Source organism: Uloborus diversus, chromosome 7, assembly GCF_026930045.1.
Source record: "Uloborus diversus isolate 005 chromosome 7, Udiv.v.3.1, whole genome shotgun sequence".
Classification (NCBI taxonomy): domain Eukaryota; kingdom Metazoa; phylum Arthropoda; class Arachnida; order Araneae; family Uloboridae; genus Uloborus; species Uloborus diversus.
In genome coordinates, this window is record NC_072737.1 from 53,963,095 (window position 1) to 53,990,547 (window position 27,453).

Here is a 27,453-nt window from a genome sequence, read left to right on the forward strand (position 1 = left end):
GGGGCTTGAGCCCCCACTTTGCCCCCCCCCTATATGGAAGCCCTTGATACTGGTTTAATATATTTTTAAGTTTAACAACTCTCAAGTTTAAACCTGCTAGTGTCGCCCAACGACTTCCCATATTATCATTATCCCTCACTTTTTAATAAAAATTGTACATACGTATGTATTTAATCTTAACAACTGTCAAGTTCAAAACAGTATGGAAAGCGTTTCTCTATCATTTGCTTCAAGATTTCACCACCGGATCACACCAGGGGCGGATACAGAAAACCATTTGAAGGGGGGTGGGGGTCATGCTGAAGAAAGCCCTCCCCCATGAACGAAATTCCCGTTTTAAGTACGAAACAATTCTGAAACTTTTTTGGGAGTCAATAAAAAGCCCCAAATCGGTCAGGTTTAAGGCACATAATTGGGGATAAACGTTGCAAATTAATTTCATAAGCAATAAAACAAAGTAGTAGTTCAAATATTTTCTTTGAAAAATTATTGATGTATTGAAAATATAAGATACTGTCATCGTTTGCATTCTATGCATAAATTATTTGAACACAATGTGTACGGATACTATTCTCGAGAGTTCAGGGGGGGGGTTAGGACCCCCACGGCCCTCCATTGTATCCGCCACTCACACAACACATGCCCTTCCATAAATCTGCTCATATGATAATTAACAATTTTCGTTCTAAAAATATCGTTCGATTATTAAGGAATCTCTCAATTATCGAAAATTCGAAGCCAAACATTCAACTATTACCCCATTCGAATAAAGCAAGAGAAAAGCAATCATTCGATTTTAAAAATCATTCCAAATCTATCCATTTCAAGAGCAAATAGCACCACCTATGAAGCTCTTCCCCCAAGAGCAATACCCCCAAAAGAGACAAAATCCCGTAAAAATTACAATCCCGCAGTTTACGTCAAAACTCCCCCCCCCCCTCCCCTCTTATTTGCACCCATAGGAATGAATTGCACGAGAAGTTAACCACTTGTTTTATTAAGAAATAACTAAGTACCTTTGTGCCGAAACGAAGTAACATGAAATAACAAACGTTTTGTAGCCCAAATATACAGAGTACTGCAGAAACGTGTTTTGGAGTTTTAAGGTACCCTTTTTTCAACAAAATAGTAAGCTTTTACATATAAGGGGCCATTCTTTTGTTACATATGGATGATTTTGGCCATTTTTGACCCCTCCCCCCCATGTAAGGGTACGTAAGGTTTTTCAAACCCCTCCCCCTATTCTTAAGTAAGATTCCATTTCGTTTTTAGAAATAATGAAATAACTAATCTAATATCACTGGAATCGAAATTTAATTCACTATTTTTAAATTAAACCTTTTTGTGTGATGAAATATTAACTAAAAAGTTGGAATCTAGACTGAATGTGTTTTCGACATTTTTTTGTATATGATGCGATAGTAGTTTAAAATAAAACATGCCATACATAGTGCAATTCTTTTATTATGTTTTACATAATTAATTCTTCGTAAAACAAATAAAAAAGTCATCCTAATACGTTTTTATTTTCCAGACGCAAATGAAACATCGGCTTGGAAAATACTGCTTAAGAATGCGTTTGAACCCCTCTCCCCCCCCCCCAAAGTATGCAGACATTTTTCCACCTCCACCCCCACGGGACCCTTACGTAATTAATGAATGGTCCGTAAAGACATCCAGTAATGTCCTTACATCCACAATCTCACTTGCGTTGAAAAAATGGTTCCTTGAAACCCCGAAACACGTGTCTGCAGTGATCTGTATATTTGGGCTCTAAAACGTTTGTTATTGCCTATTACACTTGTATCGTTACCCAATCGTATAGTCGAAGGTGAACGTAAGGGGGAAGACGTCCCCTCAGGTTTTCAACTTAAGTATTCCCCCTTCTTACCTGAACTATAATTTTAATGCCTCTCAAATTAGAATCTTATATAAGCGCCTCCAACCTTTACTTCCTCCACCGGGAGACACAACACATGTCTTCCACAGATCCGTCCATGTGCTTATTCATTAACACCTTTCGCTCAAAACATATCATTAGACTACCAAGCATCCCCAAAGAATCATTTGATAATCAAGCATTCAACAGTATACACATTCGATTATAACACTATTCGAATGAAACATTCGAAAGGCAATTATTTGATTGTAATACCATTTAGATCGCAAGGGGATCTATTCCTCAAGTGTGCTGGCACACTTTTTAAAATTAGGGATTCTCTCTCCCCCTCAAAAAGGACACTCCCTAAAAAAGTCTAACGTCCATTAGGAATTTCAATGGCTCAGTCTGCGCAATGACCCACCTCCCCTGTGGGTTCCTCAGCGCAGCCCGTCTTTCTGGGGGAAGGGTTAAAAGGTTTCAATGCAAATTTTTTCGGAAGACAGAAAAAAACCATGCTCATTCATAAGTAAAATCATTAACTTTTCAAAGTCAGCCCTTTGACAGCCTAAATGACGAATCCGCCCCTGCAACTAAAACACTTCAGAAGCAAGGGTGCTCACCCGCCCTGAGGTCAAGCCCCCCCCCCCACCCTCAATATCGCAGAGACCTCCCCCCAACAAATGAGAAAAATACCACTTAAAACACCCCCCCCCCTAAAAATGTCAATAGCACAGTCTGCGCCATGACCCCCCCCCCCCCCCTCCATAGGTGGGCACCCTTGTCAGAAGTCAACTATATTGAGAGGTTCATTCGATTATCAAATCGATCGAAGAATAACACTGCTCGAGTGATTGACATCTTGAGAACTCAAGATCTCTAAAACTCAATATATCGAGAACTCAACATCTCGAGAAGTTCAAAGCAAGAACTCTGTGGTGTAATCCACATTGGATTCCCTTATTTTTTCGTTTCTTTCGATTTCGCGCAGGAGATTTCCTCAGAGCGAACTTTTGATCTAACCCGTTCTGTGATTTTATCAAAGTGATGACGTCGTAACAGACGGTTATTTCGTATGTGGCGCCAGTGTCTTTTTCCCCGCGATCATAGGCTGCCGAATATGGTAATGTTTTGTTTAAGAGTTTTGATTTGTGCATTTCGATCACCCGTTTTGTTATCGGTGTAACGGACTTTTTCGCTTGCCACGTAATTTGCTCGGATATTTCGGGAGTTCTTAATTTTCCTCCGTGCTGTGCTGACGTGCGCGGGGCTTGTTTTTTTTTTTTAGCGGATGCGCCGTTTCCCGCTACCGGCTATGCAGAGTCTGGCCAAACTTCCCGATTTTGAGCCGGGGATGTTCCTTATGTCCCAACCATGTCAGCGTGTGTGTGCTTGATATTTTTTGGTGTTTGCTTCCTATTTCATATTATGATGGCCTAAATTGGAATTGATGAAGTTTTATTATTCCGTGCTGATGATATTTCGCCCCAGTGCTGCCAACCGGGCATCGCACGGCTTGTGAGCCAACATTTGTGACGCTCTTCATTGATGTGCAAATAAACTTCTTTATCCACCATTCTAAACTTTGTGTGTACTTTTCATGTTTGGATTACAATGTGCCTGCAAAGCGAGATCACATGATGGGTGAGACACTTCCATTTTATTTACGTAATTTAAAAGTGCCAACTCAAGTTGTTAATTTTAAAAGTGCTCGACCTGTATGATGATGTCATTTAAGTCTGATTGTCCCCGTCATATAATTCTCACACTTACGAGTTGTTTGCTTCAGGGGTCGAGGAGTCCTTGCGATTGTCGTGGTTGCAAGACTCCGGCTTGGGTTCAATGTACTCCCTATACGATACGGCCGCCATCCAATTAATTTACCCCACCCCATGGGGGGTCTACACGACAAACTCGAGCAGTTGATCGCTCGAGAACTCGGAAAGTGACAATCGAGAACTCGAGCAGTTGATCGCTCGAGTTCTCAGAAAGTGATAATCGAGAACTCGAAAAGTGAAAATCGAGTACTCGAGAAGTTCATCGCTCGAGAACTCGAAAAGTGATAATCGAGTACTTGAGAAATTCATCGCTCGAGAACTCGAGAAGTGATAATCGAGAACTCGAGATACGATAATCGAGAACTCGTGGTAATCGAGTTCTCGAATGATCTTGAATAATCGAGTGATTCGATTATGAGAACTCGATTATGTCCATCACTACTTCAAGCCATCATTGTATGATAACCCGGAGCGCTTTCCCATTACACATTTTTAAATCTTTTAACCAGCAAAAAGAAATCGCTGCTGATGGTGAACACTTTGAAAATATTGTCAGCATAGCTTTATTCATTAAAAATTTCCAAACATTTTGCTGTGGCTTTTGATTATTTTCATTGTTTACGAGCTTACTCTTTACAGAGCCACCTATCGGGGAAATGTGAACTAAAATCAGGATTTCAGGGGAAAAAATCTCTTATGAATTTTCTGCGAGAATTATTTTTTGAACCTCAACCGTTTTCCAGCTATAAGTTTTTGAAATCCGTCTGTCTATTTCAGGACACCCTGCACATAGTCTTCAAACACAACTTAGCATATGCGCAAACTAACATTTTCAAAAATATTTCAAACTGAGAAATACTTTTCCTGATAAGCGCGAAGACATTTCTAGTTAAAAAGCGAGAAGAAAAAATAACATATAGTACTAGAGCTTCACGTCGATACTTAACAAGAAAAAAACCCTGAATAGCTACCATAAAAATCCTTAATCCTGGAGAAGGCATTATATATCTTTTGAATGCTTTGAAAGACATTAATTTTTCACAGCATGAATAATTTATGAGCGGAGCATTAAGACTCGTGAAATAGCCTCTTGATGACCAAACTTGCGAAAACTTCATTTTCTGAGGTGAATATTTTCCCTACTCACACTTTTGTAGATATATCACTACATACATTATTTCATAGTTTATCATTTCTTTACGCGGCTTTTTGAGGAATTATCGATAAGGGTTCTCTCGATTCCTTAATTTGTTTGTCACATTATTATAATCCTTCATGTTGTGCATTCTTTTATGTGTACGGCATATAAATTGCATTATTTAAGACACTAAGGCATTATGTAAGATCACGGTTAGTCTTTAATTTATGTACTTCAATCTTTGGTTGTGAAGAACTGCAACTGTTAGTGGCTTAAATCTGTGAATTATGGCAGGTAAGATTTTTGGCGGGGGAATGTGGGGCAAAGTTAAATAGTTAAGATAACTTAGCTTTTTGAAAAGGAAATTAACAGTATATAAAGAACGATTCCTGCATGGTGGATCCTTGTATGGTGGGCCAGGGGGCAACTGCCCCCTCACTTTTAGAAGTAAAGGAGCTTTGTCCCTCCGCGTTTCTGAGTTTAAAATTAACGATCCATTTTAGAAAGTTGAAATCTCAATCGATTCACGTGTTTAAAAAAAGACGAATTGACTTAACAGTTTTCTGGTTTGTAGTTTTCTCATGTCATTATTTCATGAAAATTAAACTGAAGTCTTGAACTGGAAAGAGGGAGTTTACTGTTGCCACATATTCGGATTTACTTAATAATTTTTTAAACGTTGGCTTTAAATAAATAAATAAAGTACAGTTTTTACTTTTTTTCCCACGAGGAAAAGTGAAAAATAAGATGTTTTGCGTTAAAGTTCTTTCCATTTGATTATGAAAAATATTGTAGATCAATTGAACAGGAAATATGAGAATGAAAGAGTAAATGAATAAATAAATGAATAACGAAATAAATTAATTATTTAATACACGATGAGAAAAATTAGTGATTAAAAGAATGAACAAATAAGAAAATATGTAAATGAAGAGATAAATAAATGAGTGAACAAATGAAGGAATGAAAATGAGATTGTCAATGAATATCACATAGTCAATGAACATAAGTAATTAAATGAATGAATGAATAAGCAACTGAAAAGAAAGATGAAACTTACGCCCACGGGTTGCTGACAAATTGCATTACACATTTAAAACAAAAACATGCAGAATATTAACTAAATGCTAATATTAAATAGATAAGTAATGCACTGGGGATCAGTAGATTTAAGTTAATATTTAAAATGTAAATTTTATTTAAAAAAAACTTTATAACAATAAAACTATTTTTTTTAAATGTTACTATGCAAGTGTTTGATGTGTTCTTGCGTTCAGCCCGAATTTTAGCGCCGTCTTTGGCGAAAAGAGTAATGTTGCAATATTAAAAAGATGTTCAATTGATTAGGTAACATTTGAGGTTCAATGAGTTAGGTAACATTTCCCTAACTGCCCTGCACTATTATGTAACGGCATTTTGACCTTTGTAGAGAAACCTTTTTCTCACTCATGCATACTGGAAGGTCATAACAACATTTTGGGACCTTCCCACATGCATCACAGAAACAGCTTTATGAATTAGGGGCTAAGCTTCCTCCTGATGGCTTATTTGTCCTTGCTTTCCGTTATTCTTTTGGTATTTTTTGGTATTTATTTTTACATCTTTTCATATTTTGATTTCTTTTTCATCATGCTATTTCCTTATAATTTGTGTAATTTTAATATTTTTATCATGTTTCAATTTCTTAATAAATTATGTTTTTCCCGGAATATGTTTGAGCTGTTTTCGTTTCTAGCAGCTCAGCGCTGACGCTACAGTACATACTTGGTTGTTTTTTACATCGTTAATTATTTCACCTTTTGAAAAATTTTGAAATGTATTACTTGTATTCCTCCCCCCACCTCTCTCTCTCTCTCTCTCTCTCTCTATATATATATATATATATATATATATATAAAGATTTACGAATTCACAATGATTTCGTTTTCGTTTTCGTTTTCTTAAGCGTAAGAAATTTAACACTGCTCGAATTAGTTAGCAAAATAAACTTTATCGTATCTAGAAAATAAATAATTCTTCATAGTTTAGAAAAAAATTAAATCATTTAACAAAACACGAAGTAAAAATTAAGTAAAAATTGAATTACTCTCTATTTTCTTCTTCTCTGTAAATTACGCAAACGTTTTTAAAAGATATTTTAGACACTGAAACGCAAACTAGATCAAAGACAGGAGAAAAAATAACCTTTAAATACATTAATCTTCTTTGTAACTAAGTACAAACAAAGACTTAATGATAAAACGCGGAAAAAAAAATATTTCTTAGAAACTACAAACACAAATATTGCGCTTCTAAAGGATTAAGAGAAATCATTTACGGAATTTGACAACTAATTACATTGTTCCCTATTAACAGCAAAATCTATCAGCCATTAGCTTCAGACTTCCGCAGAATTATTAAGCGAATTCCAAATTGTTGATGCAGCAGCAAATGAGTCCCTCTTAGGAGGTAAACCCCAACTAAACTAAATTTCAAGTCATTTCTCTCCTGACATGGTAAAAGAGGGAATGTCACTTACTGAATTGACATTACCCGGAGAGGGATTCTGGGATTTCCTGCAATCCCCGTGATCTGGTAACCCGGATTAGAATCTGGAGTTTATACCAATCACTTTAAGGAAATCCCAAAGGACTTATGGGCTTCTTCCACTGAAGGAACTGGCAGGGAAATGTAGTAACTCCGGCTCTGTTACTATTAAAGAATCGATATTTGTAGGGTTGTAATATTATTAGAAATGTTTGTTTAGATTAGTTGATAGACAGTGAATTAAATGTGCCTGATTTTCTAATTTTAAAGTGATATTTTTTATGCAAGGGCTTTAAAATTCTGACCCGCAATCTTTTTTGCGTCGCGGAAGTGACGTAGTTGTTTTTTATTTGTGGACAAAAATCATCATATAAATAATAGCCGATGATCGAGTAACCTTCGTGTTTCAACAATGAAACTCGCGCCACGGCATGTTCATTTGATAATATGTTTTGGTAATGTTTAACATGCACGAAAATGCTTTATTGTGACCAGGCTGAACTCGATCCGGTAACTTAACTGTTTTACGGGTAAGACTGTGTCATTTCAGGGGAATGAAGAAACGAAAAAACGCTCAACAATGAACGCTACCTACTGGAGTTCAGGGTTCATCCACTGGAGTTAGGGTTACCATTTCAACTATCAAAATATCACCAAACAGGTATAATGGCTTCGTTCAAACGTAGAAGCAATTTTCACCCGTCATACCTTGACGGCGAATTTCCATTCATCTTTACTAATAATAAAGCTGAAAGTCTCTCTGTCTGGATCTCTCTCTGTCTGTTAGGATCTCTCTCTATCCGGATCTCTGTCTGTCAGGATCTCTGTGACGCGCATCGCGCCTAGACCGTTCGGCCGATTTTCATGAAATTTGGCACAAAGTTAGTTTGTAGCATAGGAGTTGTGCACCTTGAAGTTATTTTTCGAAAATTCTATGTGGTTATTTTTCTATTCCAATTTTAAGAACAAAATTATCATAAGATGAACGAGTAAATTACGAAATTATTATAACTTGGAACCGTAATATGGGCACAAACCAATTGGCGAGATACGAAATTATCATAACGTGGAACCGTAACATTGGTACAAGCCAACTGGCGAGAAAATTCACCATACATTATTTGTAAATATACAGGCGAACCAAAAGATCTTTTAATTTTTCTATTACGGGAAAAGCCGTGCGGGTACCACTAGTAAAAAATAAAAGTAATTATGAAGTTAGTATTTTTAGTAAATTTGACAAGTTAATTTCAAGGCTGATCTTAAGCAAGCATATATTTGTGGGTTTACATTTTTCAAATAATGCAGGTTTTCGAATATTTCTTAAGTCATCAGTTGAAAGGCATGATCCATAATGCTCTTTGCTTGTTGCTCGGTCTTGCTCTGACTGAGGGCTCTGTGCTAATTAGCCAAGCTTTTAGCCTCGCTTTATTAGGTGATCAACGCCATGTTTGTGGACGCTTGCTGATGTACTCAATTAATATTAGATACCAGCGTGAAGGTAATATCCGATTTAATATGTGGTTTACGAACACCAACTCAGTTATTGCTACTCCAGTGGGATTACTGATAATAAGCGCAGAATCTGCAGTTTCTATTAATTATGTATTGTTTATTATTATAAATGTATTGTTTTTATATTTTTAGAATTAGTAAGGATGTTATCTGTTAGAAAATATTATCAAATGAAATCGATGTATTCCATGCAAGGTGATTGCATTTCAATTTTAACATATAGTAAACATTTCCCGTCATTGTATTTTAACAAATATTTGCGCTATCTAAGTATTCTACTATCTGTTGCAAATCAATTTACAGAAAAAGCAACAGCATAAATAAAAGTTAATTGCTGCGTAGAACTAATTCTTTTGCTGAAAATTCGGCAGAAGCAGATTAAGTGCAATGGATAAAATGAGAATCAAGTGCAACTATAGTTTTATAATAAATATATTTTTTGAGATCCATTAAAATTATATTCCAACTTCCTCTAGTATGGAACGAATTTGATAACCAGGGAAACAATGTATCAAATCTCATGGTGAAATCCTTAAAAAAAGGGAAATAAACATAAAAAAATGCAGTTTAGGAGTTTAATCATGTTAGATGTAAGATTCAGACTGCAAAAGGTGAATGCCAAAATTTGAATGCTATTTTCATGAGTTCAAAGGCTATTTCATCAATTAAAAATTCCATTAAAAGAAAAGTTTTGTTATCGGGGCTCGTCTGAACACGTTGTAGACTCATGTGGTATAAAATTCAGTAAACCGGTACATTATAATTTAGCCCAAATACTAAATATCCAGCAGCAAACTTTATTAGAAAGACATTTTATCATTAAGGAACACTGCTTTGCATCTCAGTCAGATTAGTATGTTCTGAATTAAATACTTCGAGTACAATCTAATCAAGCACTTCTCTACCTGTAGGAATACCCTTAGTTGGGTTTTTAGTTTAAAGAGGAAAGGGAGTGACAATCAACAAGTTCAAACGCATAGTGAACGAATAAATAGTTATTTTAGGGGAGCTGAAGGAATTGTTTATTTATTTTCAGTAAGTTACCGCCATATAGCCAGGGCTAAAGCAGAAATGCATGAAACTGGTCATTGTTAGTTCTATATTAGCTACCCGTTTGTTTGGAACTCTTGGCTTCCTTAAGAAGTTTTCCAGCTCCAGCTCAGGCACCTCCTATTCCGAGCTGATGAGTGCTAATAAGCACGAAACTGCAGTCGTCGGATAGAATTGACTGAGCTGGCAGTGTATTTCATGAATTTAGTTTTAAAAAGAAAACTTCCATAGTTTTAGTGTAGTATTTTTGCTAAGTTCATAGTGTTGCTGCAGTGTCAAAATACTCACAATTCAGCATTATTTAAGTAACTAGAAAATCGCCCGTCAAGGTATGACGGGCGAAAATTGCTTCTATAATTGAGTGCAGCAATTTCCTGTTTCGTAATATTTTGATGGTTGAAATTGTAACCCTAACTCCAGTGGATTAACCCTAAACTCCAATAGGTAGCGTTCATTGTTGACCATTTTTTTCGTTTCTTCATTCCCCTGAAATGAGTCTTAGCAGGGAAACAGTTCAGTTACCGGACACAGTTCAGCCCTGTTAAAATAAAGCCTTTCCCTGCATGCCAAACATTTCAGAATATTATCAAAATAACATGACGTGGCTCGATTTTCACTATTGGTGAAGTCAGGAATGTTACTCAATCCCTTGCTATTAAATACATGAGGATTATAATACGAGAGGAGATTAAGATTTTAAGCTTGGTAATCCACTATAATATTAAAATCTGTTCGCGTCCGTCTGTCTGTCTGAAGATCGATCTTCTCGAGAACCGCCGCGAATCGAGAGCCAAACGAGATACCGATCGATTCGAAATTTTCCAAAGAAAACAATAGGACCAATCACGTAATTGTGCGACTTAATTAGCGGAGATATTAACTAAAACGTTAATTAACATAACGTTATTCAGGAATTTTTATTTCTTTCCTGTTGCCATTTTGCATTTGGGTGAGCAAGTAAAATTCTAATAATTGTTTTAAAAGAGATTTTTTGGCTGCTGTCCAAATCTTAAAACAACGTTTCCATCTAGAATTTCATTTTAAATTAGTTTAAAAACTGGTTGCTCTATTCGGACATAGCCTTTATTTTATCGTCTGTCCTTTTTCTATTTTTTACATTCAACGTTCTTAACTATTTTCAGCATATGAAAGTAGTTTCCTTAGCTATGTTTATTGATTGTAGTGTACGTTTATCATTCTCCGGCCTCATATTTTGGTACATTTAGAATGTGCGACTAATTATGTTTATTTTGTTGGATTTTTCCCGTCATATGGGTGAGTTTTCGAATTGTAATAACTCTCTTTTTCCTTCCTGTTTCTATTTTTGAAATACAGTTTGTATCGTTAAAAGACCATGCTAAATTAAGATCGTTTGGATTTCTTTAAGTGAAACTGAGTTGAACATAAGAGTGTTTTTAAGGATTTTAACTAAAGCTAAATTGGAATCTGATGACTTGGTATTAAATTAATGCTTATTGGTATTTATTAATACTTGGTGCTTTAATTTCACGTAGTCAAATACACAGTATGTGTCATTTTATGTAAAAAGCTGATTGTAATTGTACATAAATATTTCAGATATAGTCTATCAGATGTAATTCATTTTAACGTAAGCACAGATTATAGTTGATAATGCATATATTTTCATCTTTTGTGCTAATTGAAAATACTCATAACTTGTATCATTGATAACTATGATTAACGTTAAAGAGATTTTTGCCAAAAATATGCTCTAGGTGTTTTGCAACCCTTGCATAACACCATGCATGCGTATTTATTTGCTCCTTAGCGCTTTAGAAACTGATGTCAGAGTAATACAAAAACATCAATTAGACATCTCTTTCATTGTTTAAGTAGCCCGTGCAACGCCGGGCACGCAGCTAGTAATTATTTAAAAGGTGGAGTACCGCTAAAGTGACCAAGTCACTGAACGCTGTACTCAGCGACAGGTTTAATAACAGTAAATATCAAGGACAAGGTAACACGAATGGAAATAATGAAATTTCAACCGTAGGGGATGTCCACAAATGATGGCATACCTTTTTCCAACACGTTCGAACACTTTCCCCCCTCAAAGCGTGACATCATTTTTTGGACTACACCATACGAGAAAAAAACATTTTCAAGCAAATGAGCATAGCACAATTTTCGAGCAGTTATACTTTTGAAATTCTTTTTTTATAAATTTTCTGGTTCAACGCTGTAGCAACACGAAAGTCTACTTGATTTCAAAACCTAGCTTTAGCACATTTTACGATTACATGCAATACGAACAGCTTGCTTATCACACCCAGAGACTGCAATTTCGCCTTTGTTGTGGACTCATCAGCCTGGGAGGGGAAATAACTGAGCTAGAGGTAGATTTGATCTCAATTAAAGATGAGGGTGCCAATAAACTGGTAGATAAAGTTAATGTTCAGCACCAGTGAAAGTCCGCAATGAATCACAGCAATGATGAAACTGCAGTCTCTGTATGTGTTAACTAAAATTTCAGTATCGCATTTAGCTCTGCCTTAGCCCTATATTAAAGGCGGTAATTTACTACTTAATACCCAAGCTTTGCATTCAATTTATGATTTGTATAGCACCATGCTGAGTATTCTCGCTGGTGAGATATATTTACTTGATCCACCTGTTTGTTGGCAGTCTCAGCTTCAGTGAGAGGACCATCTACTTCCAGCTCACTATTCCTTACTCACTTATTCACTACTAGTGGCACCCGCACGGCTTTGCCCGTAGTAGAAAATTAAAAGGTCATTTGGTACGCCTATATATTAACAAATAATGGATGATGAATTTTTCGCCAATTTACTATGTTACACGGCTCGCCAATGTTTACGGTTCCACGTTATGATGATTTGATTTCGTAATTTAACTATTCCACGTTGTGATAATTTTCTCGGAAAAATGTTCTTAAAATTGGAATAGAAAAAAGAAAGAAATCGAATTTTCGAAAAATCTCTTCTAGGTGCACACTTCCATGCTACAAACTAATTCTCTGACAAATTTCATGAAAATTGGCATAACGGTCTAGGCGCTATGCGCGTCACAGAGATCCTGGCAGAGGTCCGGACAGAGAGACTTTCAGCTTTATTATTAGTAAAGAAAGATACCCTAGAGAGATTGATCAGTACACAAGGACGAAACTGCAGTCTCTGGATGGGATAACCGAGCTGTCGGTATTGCATGTAGTTGTTCCTTATTCTCAGTTTAAGGTTACTTACTGCTTATACATTTTGAGATTATTTGAATAAAGTTTTTCCTCCGAGAAATTTGCCCTTTTAGCAAAAATAAACGCTTTATGCACCACTAGTGGCACCCGCACGGCTTTGCCCGTAGTAGAAAATTAAAGGGTCTTTTGGTTCGCCTGTACATTTACAAATAATGCGTGATGAATTTCTTGCCAATTGACTTGCCCATATTACGGTTCCACGTTATGATAACTTGGTAACGTACTCGTCCATCTTATGATAATTTTGCTCATGAAAATGTTCTTAAAATTGGAACAGAAAAAATACAAAATCGAATTTTCGAAAAATCGCTTCAAGGTGCAAACCCCCATGCTACAAACTAAATATGTGCCAAATTTCATGAAAATTGGCCGAACGGTCTAAGCGCTATGCGCGTCACAGAGATCCTGACAGACATAGAGACCTTCAGCTTTATTATTAATTAAGATTATTCATTAACTACATGATTTCCCGTCAAGGTATGACGTGCGAAAACAGCTTCTACATTTGAACGATGCAATTACCTGTTTGGTGATAATTTGATAGTTGAAATTTTAACCCTAACTCCAGTGGATTAACCCTTAACTTTAGTAGATAGCGTTAATTCTTGACCACTTTTTCGTTCCTTCATTCTGCTAAAACTAGTCTTATCAATAAAACAGTAAAATTTTCGGATCCAGGTTAGCCTTGTCAAAATAAAGCATTTCCCTGCATGTCAAATATTAGCAAAAGATATTATCAAATTATAAAGACATGGCGCGAGTTTCATTCTTGATGACGTCAGAGCGCTTCTCGATCAGTGAATTCGCTATTATATATGTAAGGATAATAAAAATAAGCATACTGCTGTTGAATATAAGTAACTAACAAGTAATAAATCTGACACTGAACTATTTTGACACTCCATACAGTTCCATCCCAAGTCCATATCGCTTCATAAAAACAACGCTACGGATTTTAATTTTCAATATTAATTATAATCTTTATAAAGAAAAATAACGGAGAAAAGTAATTGAAAATTTTTTACGGAGCAAAATTTCATTTGCGTTTTTAGTACTCTGTAATTTCATATCTTTTTGCAAAAGTTGTTTTTAGTTTCATATTTCTCGCATGTTACACAAAATTCCCGTTAAATTGGAGAAAAAAAGTAAAAGATAAAAGTAAAATAATTTTAATTTTTTAACAGCAATATATGATAAAATAAAAAATATGTAGCAGTTAAAAAAAATTAAGGAAACATATGTTTCTACCTAATTAGTTTGTAGAGCACGTAGTTAAACTTTTTTTTTTTTGAAATTTTAAAGTCGTGCAAAATTTTGTCTCACTGTAATAAACAAGAAGTTCCGTCTAGAACTAGACGAGCCTACATTCCCGCATACCCATACTACTTACTAGTACCTGATCAATATTCTCAAAAATAGCTAAAATTGCAAATGTTTTCAAACATAATTTTCAAATACTTTAAGAAGATTTCTAGGAATAAAATATTCCTCACTCATCTAAAAAAAAAAAAAAAAAAAAAATAGATGCGTAAAAAAAACGAACAAATAAAATAGCAGCAACTTTTATACAAAGCAGCTAATACACTTTTTTCCATTAAAAAAATCTTTAACAGCTTTCAAAACGAAAAATTTTTTTTAAAATTAATAAGCTCATTAAAATAAAAACATCATATCAAAAAAAAAAAAAAATCGTTTCTTTTTCCCCTGTTGCCAAAAACAATTTTTAAAATGAATTAATGCACTTACCAAAATAAATAAAAACAATAAAATGTCAACTTAAAGAAATAATTTTCATTGTCAAAAAAAAAAAAAAAAAAATCGTCTGCGCATATCTTTATGTAGAAACATTAACGACTTCGAGTTTATTCGCCGAAAACTGAATACCTAAATTAAAACTTAAGCGTAAAAATAAAAACAAGTCAAATCAACAATAAATATTTCACAGTCAAAACCATAGCTGCGGAGTCGGAGTCAATCTCATTTTGGGGTAAAGGAGTCGGAGTCGAATATCTAAGAATCGGAGTCAGTCATTTGTCCTCCGTGTATAAATTGTTGCCAAAGCTACGAAATCAGAGTCGAAGTCAGGGAGTCGGAGTCCGATTAATTGTCGGGCACAGGAGTCGGAGTCGGAGTCAAGTGCCCCTAAATTTTCGGAGTCGAAGTCTGGAGTTTGGCGTTAAGAGCTATTTCCAACAAAATTTGTTTGAAGTAAATCCGCTTTCAAGTACGGAATCTGCATTGACTTTCAGTTTCCCTGTAGGCGCTAATGATAAGGGATTTGAACAGTTCAAAATTGAACGGAAAATTGCTCAAATCAAAAAGATATTTTATGTACAAGTTTTTCATCAAAAGATTTTTCCTACAAAGTTTGTTTGAAGAAAATTCGCCTCACAGTTCGCAATTGCCTTGAATTTCCCCGTAGGCGCTAATGTTAAGTTTTTTTGAACTGTTCAAAATTGAACAAAAAATAGTTCAAATCAAAAAGTGAAATATATGGGAATGAGGTGTCCTCGCCGAGATCTTTCGAACAAAAAAAAAGTTTGTTCGAATCGGACTATTCATTCAAAAGTTATTAGGGGGGGGGGGACAGACAGACAGACCGACAGACACACCGACAGACCAACAGATATTTTCCCCTATCTCAATACCCTACTTTCCAATTTTTAATCTTTCGATATTTATTTAATTATTTTATTTATTTTTGACTTTTTTTTGTTTTTCGCGATATTTTTAAGATGCATTAAGCCTTCTTTCATGCATTTTTCTTCTTTTTCTGACTTTTACTGGGAAAGTAGGCTAAAAAGAAAGATTTATATCTATAAATTATAAAAACAAGTTTGCTGAAAATGTTTCCTATCAGCTTGTAATGAATAGGATTTCAAAGAAGTGTTTTTTCATCGTGAATTTATATAGAAAATTGTGTTTAAAGTAATTTAGGCTTAAAAGAAAATTTAAGGAAGTTAAAATACCTTTTTAGGTAAACACTCTTTCAAAGTAGAGACTTACTTATAGAATGTTTCCTTTTGAGATAAAATATTAGCATTTGAAGAAAAATCACACGAAAATTTAATGTTTAATGTATCTAAATGCATGCTAATAAGCCATTACACTTCTTTTCTGTCGTAAATGTCACATTTTTCAACACATAACTTTTAATCAGAAAATATTTACTTTCATATGATAAATAATAAATATTAATTTTTATTTTCATGTACTCTTAGTAAATATAAATTATCTTACTTCAGAGAAATACTATGAGGCAGAAACAAAGATAAGGAAATAATTAGCACAGTGTGTTTAAAACTACATTAGTTATACCCTTCCAATATTTTAAATGATGAATATGTTTAAGTAAGGACGGGAAACAACGAATGTAAAATAATAATAATAATAATATGCAGGGATGAGTGTGGTCAGAGAGCAAAAAGGAGGAAATCTTGAAAAATTTCTTAAAAGGGATGATCCAAAATCGCATCCAAATAGAACCTAGAAGCCATGATATTCAAAAATTCAGCAAAAAATGGCATTGGAACCCAAAATTTGTTTTTAAAAACTTCCTAATACGATTTCGGAATCAAAAGAACAACTTGCAGCTCCCTCATTTAATCATGAAATCTCAAAACTTTTAACAGGTTGTAAAGCCTAAACCATTTGAGATTCACCATAAATATATTTTTACACTTTCTTAAATACAAAAAAAGTAACTATGCCAAGTTTCAATAAAATTCGAGACTGTGGGTGCCTAAGCCACCATTTTTTAATTGACTTTTGCATTTTTTTCTAAAATAAATTCAAACAATAAAAATATTATTCAAATGATGAATAAAATGAGCAGATATAAGGTATCATATAGAGAAAAACCACCCAACATTAAAAATAGTTGAAGTACTTGCAGGATGCAAAAAGATTGAGATCTCAAACGATGTATGCAACTTTTGGCGCAGCACGTGTTTGACGTCATTGGCATGATTCCAAAACATACGTTTTTGGCAGATATCGCGGAGGAGGAAGATTCGAAGGGGAAAATACGAAAAATAAGAAATCGGGGACCGAAAATTAAAAGAAATCGTATTTTCTTTCGATTTTTGAGAAAAATAAGACCTGAAAGAGGCACAAAAAGGGGAAAAGGAAGAAAGGTTTTAAAAGCCAACAGAAAAAGCAGGAATTCCGGCAAAAGCCGGAAAAATCGCATCACTGAATATGTCACTTCTGGCTTAGGTCAAGAAACATTTTTTTATCTTCAGTTACTTTTCATTTAATAATTACAATTGATATAAATAGGTATTTACGTATGACAGGATCGCAATTTCAAGAGTCAAAGTAGAAATTAAATTAAACTAATGAATTAATATTTTTTTTAAAAAACTGGATTAACAATGTGTCATTCACTACAAGTTAATAAATTATGTTTCAACTCGAATGGATGAGTAAAAAGTATTACATAAACGATTGAAAATTTGCATGAAATACACCGCCAGCTAAGTCAATTCCAGCCGAGGACTGCAGTTTCGTGCTTATAAGCACTCATCAGCCCAGCATAGGAGTGACTGAGCTGGAGGTGGAAAACCTCTTAAGGAAGCCAAGAGTGCCAAACAAACTGGTAGCTAATACAGAATTAGCACTGACCAGACGAGTGACCGAAGCAATGGTTCGGCTCAACTCAAATATTGAAGGCAAGGCAGGTATATTCATTAAGATACCGCCCTAGCCAGGGCTAAGGCAGAAATACATGAAATACACCGCCAGCTCAGTCAACTCCAGCCGAGGACTGCAGTTTCGTGCTTATTAGAACTCATCAGCCCGGCATAGGAGTGACTGAGGTGGAGGTGGAAAAGATTGAAAATTTGAACAAGATATATAAATATGTATGGGGATATTGTGATTTATAGTAGGAATTGGGAAAAGTAATCCGAAAAACGTAGGTTTCTAGTTTTGGATTTTGCTTTTTATGTACCGTAAACGCAGGTTACTTTGGCCCTAGGGTCCTTCTTTGGTTCAAATTGAGAAAAAGATTCAACAATCTCTATAAACCTTCAGGAAGCAATTTTTAAACATATTTTGACAGAATCTGTTAGAGAGAAGCATCAATTACTCAGTAATGTATATCAAGCAGTTTGATAGCTCTCCAGAAGAAGCAAAGCTAGTGGTTTTGTGTGCCTTCTGCTAACTTGTGTATTTATACCGTCTCAGACTTTCACATGTAGAAGCAGTTCTATATCAGCTAAGAGTTTTTAAACTACCAATTTATAAACACTATTCAACACTTTATGTATTAGCATAGTTGTACTTCTTATTTCTATTAAGCTTTTCAGTTAAAAATTTCACAGTAACAACGTATCTCCTATCCTAAAAATTACGACCTACTTTGTACCAGGAAAAAAAACTTGAAAAAATCCGTCAAAGAGATTTGGGAAAGAAAAGAAAAGCTAAAAGTAAACCTCTCAGCAGAAAAAACAAGAGAAGACCAGGAATTCTCAGCAATGGATTGAAGAAGCGATTACAGACTCAAATCCTCAGGGTTCAGTTATATGACTTTTATAATGAAGACGGAGAGGAACTAAAATTTGCAAGAGTTTTGAAAACGTTGACCCAGTTGCATCTACTTACAAATTTTGCTAAATTTGTTGGAAAGTTTACAGAAATGTGTTACTGCAGAATGGAAGGAGCTCAAGTTTTAAGGGATAGCTGTCCATGCGAGAGAAGAAGCTAATATTGAGACCAGTGGAAAGCACTATTAGTCTTGGAAATGACCGAAAATTTAGGATCATTTTTGTTTTACGAATGGTGTTGGCTTAATAAAACTATTCAATCTTCAGAACTGATGAAAAGATGACTGTTCTCCGTCGCTAATTTCTAAGACAATAACTTGATATCCACATACATTTTTAAAAAAATTATTTTTCCTCAAAAGAAATATGTGTGATTCAAACTTCTTGTGAAATATATTTTTCTTTCAAATAAATTGTTTCTCTTATAAGCACACGTCTTTGTTTGACTCTAGTTAGTTCTACCATGATTTTAAATAGGGAAAACAACTTTGGGCCAAAGTAACCCAAACGTATGGGTAATATTGGCCGAAATAAAAAAAAAACAATTTAAAAGGTTTTATTGCACTAAAACAAAGTGATTACTACTCAAAAATTAAATTAAGATAACTCTAGGTGCGTAAAAAAGGTTTCCACAGCTTGGAAATATGAATACTTACAAAATTATTGAGAAAAGATGAGAGAATTTCTAAAATGTGGACGAAAGTAGAACGCGTTTACGTTAATTGTTTAGAAAGAACGAACGTTTTGTATTTTTCTTTGCACACTTATTCGTAGCTCCATATCAATAACACATTTTACATACATTAACACATAGAAATGTTAAATCATTTAAAGAAAATTTCACATAAAGGATGGGCATTTATTTTTTAGAAATTCAGAACTCTAATGAAATTTCTTCTGCCCCCCCCCCCAAAAAAAATAGTATAGGGTAAGAAAAATCAGTAATCCAACGTCATAAAGCACAAAAATTGCAAAATATTGAAGACACGTGTTTCGGTGTTACAAGGAACACGTGTCTGCAATATTTTGCAATTTTTGTGCTTTATGACGCTGGATTACTGATTTTTTGAATCTTCAGCACACAGGTATTTATTCGTTAGTATAGGGTCAGTTGGAGTAAAAGGAAACATAATTTCCATGCTTAAAATTAAGATCCTGCTCTTTCTTTTGGATGAGTTGAAAAATACTGGGCATGAAAAATTTGACTTTATCACTGATTATTAACGAATTAAATTATGTTTCCTTTTAGTCCAGAGACTAGGGGACAAGAGAAAACTTCCCTTTTATCTTAATATATAAAAATCTTCTGTGCGTACGTTTGTCACCATAAGGCTTTTAAACGGCTGGACCGATTTGGATCAAATTTTTTGTATGTAATTAAGTTGTGGCAAGCATGGTTTCGAAGCGCGATGGATCGAATCGGAAACGTTTTTGTTAATTAATTAATTAATTTAAACATTGGATGGTTATATCTCCTAAATGTTTAATATTTATTTTACCTCGGAAATTGGCCGCGCTTCACTTTTAACCTATTGTTGAGCGAGAGCTGAAATAAATATTTACCCGTTGCCAAAGAATAATAAGAAAGCCATTTCTTCTTTTTATAATAAAATTTCCTACTGTGATATGTCAATTGAGAATAGATAAAACGTAGAGGAGAGAGATATAGTAATGCCTTCATTTCTCTGTCTCTCTCTCTCTTGAAAGCAATGATTTTAGATCCCGTGATATATTTTAAAGTAAAGTACTGTAAGGTTCACGCAAAAGTGTATTTGTCGTCGTAGTTGAACCATGAGTCCGGATCGGTGCTTTAGGTTTTCCTAACCAAATGATCAGAAAGTATCGTACCTAGCAACATTTGTTTCTCGGCTGAAATCCATCTGAGTTTAGGCACCAATGTCAAGAATACTTAAAGGATTATCTAACTAATCAATACATTATTAAAGGAAAAGATGATGGAATTTAAAGACGAAACAAATTTTATTTTCGTCCAGATAAATTACAACAGCATAGTTCTGCACACAAAAGATCAGTGCAGTGGAAGATCTTTATCTTTGGTGGAAAGAACAAATTTGGCAATATATGAAGCTTAAAAAGTTTTGGGTCGAAAAATCGGACCGCTAATCGGTCGGAGTTAGCTTCGCTCACTGATCGGCTGGATTACAGTAACGTGGTGACTTGGCGAGTTTGGCTATAAACAATAGAGTTGCGCGATCATTTGTTTACATTTTAAAAACACTGTTAATGTAATTTATTGTATTTTTTGTTTATTTGGCGAAATATTTCAAATTGCAAAAAATTGCTTTTCGTTTTTAAAGAGTTTTTAGTCATTTTAGTTGAAGAATGTGCTTATTTTACATCGATGGGGGGGGGGGGGATGAGTGATTTTCGCTTATTCAGAGAACTGTTTTTATCTTTATCATTTTTCTAAACGATATCTTTTCGATTTTTTTATTCTTTTTCATATGGGAGATGTTGCAGCGGGATTTCCCATGTGTTATAGATGGGTCGTTAGATTTTTACACTCCGTATCTGAGGACGCTTTTTATCTTTTGAGTATGACTGAATGAACTAACCATCAAGTGCGAGAGAAAAAATAGTTAATAAAACAACTGCTCAGTGGGCATTAGATAAATCAAGTTGTAATAAATATACGAATTGACACCACAGCAGCTTATAATATTTCCTTTTTACTTATTTTTTTCAATGAAACGGTTCAAACACTTTTGGATATTTCGATAATTGGGAATATGGCGATCTTTCTTCATGGGCGTTAATTTTTGGCTTTAGCGCCTGCGTGAGATGTATTTTTCTTTGCAAATCTAAAGATAGAGATCGGAAACATCTATTCACATAAGTTTACTATTAATCAGCAGGGTTACCAAAATAAAATGTTTTACGCCAAAAATGAGACAACCGCGCCAGATTCTCAATTATCGAAATATCTCCAAACACTTGATAGTTTATTGAAATTTTTTAACTTTTTAAGTTAGAAAATTTGAACAGAGCAACGTCTGTCGGGTCCTCTATTTTAATTATGAAATTGTTATAGGTAGATAATCGAAAAATACACAATCAGTTTAGAAGCTTAAGAAGTTCGACACCAACAATACTCAATCTGTGGCCCGTACGTCGCATGCATCGTAAAGATTCCTCCAATAAAAGCAAGATCCCCCACCTCCCCGAAGAAATGAAAAAATACCCCTTGAAACACCCCCCTAAAAATTTCAATGACGCAGTCTGTGCCATGACCCCCCCCCCCCCCCAGGTGGGCACCCCTGGAAATGTCAAACCATTTTGTACTTTTCTGAAATGTATTCTTCGATTCAAATGTTCCAAAACATGTTTTCGAGAAATGTTAAAAGAAAGAAAAGCACCATTTTCAAAAGAAAACGCAAGAAATTCAATATGCCAAGAATGCGGTCTATATTTAAACCGGAACAAAATTGAAATATATGGTTCAGTTTCATCTGAAAATACTCAAAGAAGTGCTTTTGAATCAAACAATTTTTTTTTTAATTTTCATTATTGGTTTTATAAGAAACTGTTTCTGCTAAAATAGAAATACTATTTTAATGTTTTAAAACTAGTGCTGATTGGAAATGTAATAACAACCATGGAAAAAAATTATAAGGACGCGTTAAGAAATGATTGTTATGTATAAAAGTCATCATAAACTGCAAACAAAATCAAACATAATTTACAACTTGAAAGTAGAAACATTAGAAAAATGTTAGCATGAAATTAAAATAAAAAATAATTGTATAATTGCCAAATCATAAATTAAGACAAATGTATTAGGTAAAACACAGAAAAAACTATAAGGACAAAAATTTCCCGAAAAAAATTAATGTTCTACAAAGCCACTAACTTTTCAATTACCCTTCTCAATCGTCCAGTCGTTGACACAGAAAGTTCAGTTAAACTTTATTTAGAAATGTTTTTATATGCCAGTTCAATGGATGACGTCCGTTCGTCTTTATTTGCATATTGTGTCCCATCCTTAGACACTTTTCTAGATAAAATGCCCCACAGATTCTCTAAGGGGGTTTAAATAAAGACTTCTTGTGGACCAATGCAAAATTTTCACTGAATTGGACTCAAACCATGAATGTGATCCACAAGACACATGGCAACTTGCATTGTCTTGTTGAAAAAAATAATCAGCACTTGTGATGAGGGGTGCTTCAGGTAATAAATCTTCAGCTAGTATATCAACATATGATTTTGAATTCAATGGATCTCGAATAGACACAATTGGTGGTGCTCCATTAGCTGCAAAACCTGCAGACACCTTTCACAAAACCACTTCCGAATTGTCGTTAGGAAAAAAAGTTGCGTTTTTCAAATCATGCCAGTAACGATGAAAACCATCTATTTCCTCGAAATAAAAGTTTATTTCGTCAAAAAATACATCATATTTCCATCGAGACACAACAGAAACATGTTTCTTAGCAAATTCCAATCAAAGCTTATTTTGAATCTTTGTAAATGGTGAAGGTGACCGTAGTTTAGCATTGGAATTATTTTACAAAACATTACCCACAGTTCGGCAGGAACAAGGTACATTCATTTATATTTTAATTTCGGTAGAATTTTTTTTAAGCAAGCTTCATTAACAACTGTTCGTTTCTGGCACTTTGTAAAAGTGGGAAACTTGCCTGTACGTTTTTTTCTTGCCATACTCTTTTGGATTCTTCAAAAAATTATAAATTGCTGTTTTGGATCTGTTTACCTTCCTTGCAATCTAACTTCCACTCATTCTACATTTTTTATAAGCAACAATTTGTCACATTTCACATTCAGAGAGTTGTGTGCTGTTCCGCTTGATGAAGAACGAGATAAAGTGTAGTTACTTAAAACTTATTACACAGTAAGATATTTTTCGTAAGTGTACTTATTTACTAAAAATACAAGGGCAAATCAAAACGTCTTTGCGCCTATTTTTTATTCGCCAAAAACAGGTACATACAAGTATTTAAAAATATACATAGTGTACTACGTACCTTACATTATTTTTTCACATAGTCACCACACCGGTTCAGACATTTGGCCCATCGCAGCACTAAATTAAAGATTCCCCTGTGGTAAATTCTTCCTGCTGCTTGTGGAACCACCGTCGGACCGCGTTCTTGGTTTCTTCGTCACATGTGAATCTCTGTCCAGTCAGAAACTTCTTCAGCGGAGCGAAAACGTGCAAATCACTAGGGCAAGGTCAGGACTATAAGTGCCCCTGTGAATTGCTATGGGCTTTTGTCCGTTGCTCCATAGAAAACGACGTTGCTTATAAGCTGTGGACGTCTGAAGAACAACCGTCATCTTAAATGAATGATAGCAGCTCCGCTCTTCCGAGCAAAAAGCAGATACGGCTATTACGGTTCAAGGAACTGTCACTGCTGGGAATGTACATGTTTGCTTTGTATTCACAGCCATATTTTGACTAAAAAAAATAAGCGCAAAGACTTTTTGATTTGCCCTCGTATCTTACTGCGTAATAGTGTAGGGTTATTGTAAATAATCATATGATACAACTAAATATGCAATTTTCCCCCGTCTCAGAACAAATGTGTGTCCTTATAATTTTTTCCATTTTCCAAACTAGTAAAACCTTAAAAATTCACGCATTTTTATAATTTACAAATTTTTTTTAGCAAAGTTCGTTTGAAAATGTTTCATTTCATCTATTTTTATCATGAAATCATTCGCATACTTTTCCAACCAATTGGCGACTTTTACTTGTACTTATAACTTTTTAATGGCTATAATAAGTAATAACGAATAGTGCTAATGTTACACTTTGCATTTTTGTATACGCCTATGCTCATTTCAAACCGTTGAACATTTTCCTGGTGAAAAATGCAGTTTTCACACTGCTAAATCGTTTTACATCATTTATTCTTTTGATGCCATTTCATACATCTTAAATGTGAGTATTAAGAAGAAGTAAGAGTTTTGCTCATTTCACTGTGATCTTGGAGCAAAACATTTAAAGTGCTTTAAAGCTTCTTAAAAGTAAAGAAAATATATCGTGCGCTCATTTTCAAATAGTTTTAGTATTCAGTAACATTTGGTGTACTTAAGTGCAAAAACGTAAATAGACGAAATGAAAAAAAAAGCGTCATTATTTTCATATGATTTCAAATAATAGCATTTACTCTCGAAAATATCTTCATTTTATATACTTTAAATAACCACCAGATAATTTTTAGTTCATAAGTAGTATGAAAGTTAGATACATTAAGAGCATAATTATACTTTTCAGCTTAAAGAACGGTTCAAACTTAAATTTCCATTTTGGTATTGTGGACTTGAAGATGCTGAAATTTTTATCATATTTATGGTACCAATAGTCGCTTTTTTAATGGAAAAAAGACCATAAAAATAGCTATTTAGGAAAAAGTGTGAGTTTTGAAGTAAAAAGTGCAACATATAAGGAAAAACATATAAATTTTCTAATCAAAATTTCAAAGTTGTATGTAAAGTAGCTTTAAATAAAAGAGAACAGGAGTCTTTAAATTAACCTTGAGAGAAAATTGCGTTTGTATGTAAAATTGAACGTACATTTTAATGCATTCCTGCTCCATGTATATTTACATTGAGATACTTTGAATCTACATAGAAACATGAATTTGGAATCGCTTGAAAGATATTGATTTGAATATTTTGAATACATAAACTGATGTTTTTAAAAATGTTTCAGGCTATTAACTCCCATTAAATAAAATGATAACTCATCATCACATCACATGATATAACATCACATGACTTCCTTTTACTCCAATTTAATGTCATTTTCCCATTACTGGCAATTTTAATGTGATTCAATAGTTTACTCTCTAAATATCACTAACAGTGGCCAAATTGAAATCAGATTTGAAAAAAAAGAAAAAAAAAACACCAAATTTGTCGCCAAGTAGGCGACAAAACTTGGCGACCAATAGACTGGCGATATTCGCCAAGTGTCCTCAAATTATAACACCACTTGAGTTTACATCGAAATTAACAATGATTTCCCCCCAAAAAAGGGCAAAAGACCCTTTTAGAAACACCCGAATGCAACCAAAGGGGGGAGGTGCACAACTAGACCCCACTAGGAGTCTACGTACCAAATTTCAACTTCTAGGACTTACCGTTCTTGAGTTACGCGACAAACATATGCACATACATGCATACGTACATACAGACGTCACGAGAAAACTCGTTGTAATTAACTCGGAAATCGTCAAAATGGATATTTCGCGTGTCTATACATTCTTAGGCACTTATCCACGTGTGGTTGAGTGGGAAAAAAAACTCAACATTCATATGAGGTGAGTAAAATGAAAATTAGGGTCGATTTTTAAGTGAAAATTTTTTTCGCGAATACAATACTTCCTTGTTTGTAAAAGGAAGTAAAAAAAGGAAAAAAAGGGGAATTATTCCTAAAACATGTCTTTTTTACTACACTACTTCTTTCACAACAATATATTTCGAAGTGGAATATAAGTGAAATAGTAACAATTTTCTTTCCAAAGCCAAACTACGCAGTATATTTACAATGAACCCAAAGACATTGATCGCAAAATATCAATTATTTGTTCCAAGGAGTCATTCCATCAAGTAAGAAGGATGGATCATTTTTATTCCGAGTACGTACTTTTCACATTACCAACAGCTCCTTCGAACATGTACCTTACAAAACACTCCACGAAAGTAAAACGCTTTCCGAGTAATTCAGTTTCCCTCACATCTGAAACTAAACACTTCCATTCCCCCTTCCCGGATTTAGGTTTCATCCCCGTTTTCTACTTTTACGATGAAATCAGAGGGTGGAAACTCCCCCAAAGGGGGATGATGTGAAAATATCAAAGCTACTTTTTCTATGAAAGGGACGTATATTAAGATAGTCAAAGGCCTTAAGCGAAGGAAAGCAATACTTGTTTCTAGTGAGCGGAATAAATTGTTGTTCATCAAACTGGGTATAAGTCAGAGCAAGGAAATATTTAAGGGATGGGTTTTCAGAGTTCACACCCCCTCAGACGCTTTTCAAAACTATTTAGAAGAAAAAATGCTTTTATTGTACTTTTTTGATGAAAAAATGTTTATCACATTTAAAGTACTATTTTTTATTCATTCAATTTCGTTTTAGAAAGGAAATTATTGTAATTGAACAAGTGTGCAAACTCTGTGCTTTAACTATATTATTCATTATCAATTTAAATACTGGAAAATCGCCCGTCAATTTTTGACGGGTGAAAATTGCTTCTACATTTGAACGAAGCAATTGCCTATTTGGTGATATTTTGATAGTTTACATTTTAGCCCTAACTCCAGTTGATTAACCATAAACTCTTGTAGATAGTGTTCATTGTCGACCAATTTTTCGTTTCTCCATTCCCCAAAAAGGATCGTCTTACCAGTAGAACAGTTAAGTTACCGGATCCAGTTCAGCCCTGTCAAAATAAAGCATTTCCCTACATAGTCAAACAGTACCAATAAATATTATCAAATAATCATGCCGTAGCCCGAGTTTCATTGTTGATGACGTCAGCGTTACTCGATCAGTGAATTCGCGATTATATATATTACAGATATTGTGAGCATCATTTCCTACAAAATAATAGGGTTTTACTTCAAATTTTGATTACTAACGCTAACAAAGACATCAAAACTATTTAAATTTGAAAGTGACAAATTTCATATGTAACATTTTTTATAACTAATAAAAATTTTAACTCAATAAGTGTGTCTTTGACTGCGAGTGTATAAGTACACGCATGCAATATTATGTATGTAAGTTATGTAGA